Source organism: Mus caroli, chromosome 5 (assembly GCF_900094665.2).
Source record: "Mus caroli chromosome 5, CAROLI_EIJ_v1.1, whole genome shotgun sequence".
NCBI classification, from domain to species: Eukaryota; Metazoa; Chordata; class Mammalia; order Rodentia; family Muridae; genus Mus; species Mus caroli.
Window position 1 is genome coordinate 65091109 of NC_034574.1, and position 1260 is coordinate 65092368.

Consider the following 1260-nt stretch of genomic DNA (forward strand, 5'->3'; position numbering starts at 1 on the left):
GACAGGAGAAGCAAGTGGACAGGAGAAGCAAGTGGACAGGAGAAGCAAGTGGACAGGAGAAGCAAGTGGACAGGAGAAGCAAGTGGACAGGAGAAGCAAGTAGGGGAGCTTCCGCTCTTCACTCTCCCTCCTCTCCCCTGCATCCGATTCCTGCGTCTTATCCACACATCTGGAGCAGACTGCCCACTGCAGCCTCTCCTTACTATCTGTCCCTATTCTCAGAGGACTAAGCAGATCCAGGTGGAATACCCTGCCTACCTCCCTCCTATGCGCCCCATCAGCCAGCTCCCCTAGCCCAACCCCATTCCTAAGTGTCCGCTCCCGGTAGCTAGAAACACCTTTTACCTAGAATCACCACTGGTCACACCTATCAGGATCCCGGAAAAATTCCCTTCCAAACAACATATAACCACCACACCCTCTTAAGAACCAGAGAGGGCAACAGAAACCAAGGACCAAAACAGAAACCAAGGACTCAACAAAGACAAAAACAGATAGCAGAACCTAAAATTACAATCTTTCTAATCCCACATGCCTAGACACCAGCATAAGAAAAAACATAATCAGTAACAGGCAGGACAATATGTTTCCACGAGAGCCCAGCAACCTTACCACAGTAGTCTCTCTGAGTATTGCAACATAGCTGAAGCACAGGACAAAAAGATGGCTGGATGTGATAGAGAGCCTTGAAGAGGAAATTAAGACATCTATGAAAATACAAACAAACAGTGAAAGGAAATGAATAAATTATTCAAGTTCTAACCATGGAAACAGAATCAATAGAAAAAACCCAAAATGAGGGATATCTAGAAGTGAAAAATGTAGAAACTTAAGCAGGATCCTCAGAGCCAACCCTCACCAACAGAAATCAAGAGATGGAAGAGAGAATCTCAGGCATTAAAGACATAGTAGAAGAGATAGATACTTCAGTCAAAGAAAGTGTTAAATCTGAAAAAGTCTAGGCACAAAACATCCAAGAAATTTGGGCCACTATGAAAAGACCAAATCTAAGATTAATAAGAATAGAGGAAGGAAAAGAAACCCAGGTTAATGGCACAGAAAATATCTTTAACAGAAATCATTTCCCTAACCTAAAGAAGGAATTGCCTATGTAGCTTCAAGAAGTGTATAGAACACTAAATAAACTGGACCAGAAAAGGAAATTCCATCAGCACATAGTAAATCAAAACACTAAATGTACAGAACAAAGAAAGACTATTAAAAGCTGCAAGGGAAAAAGACCAATTTATATATATATAT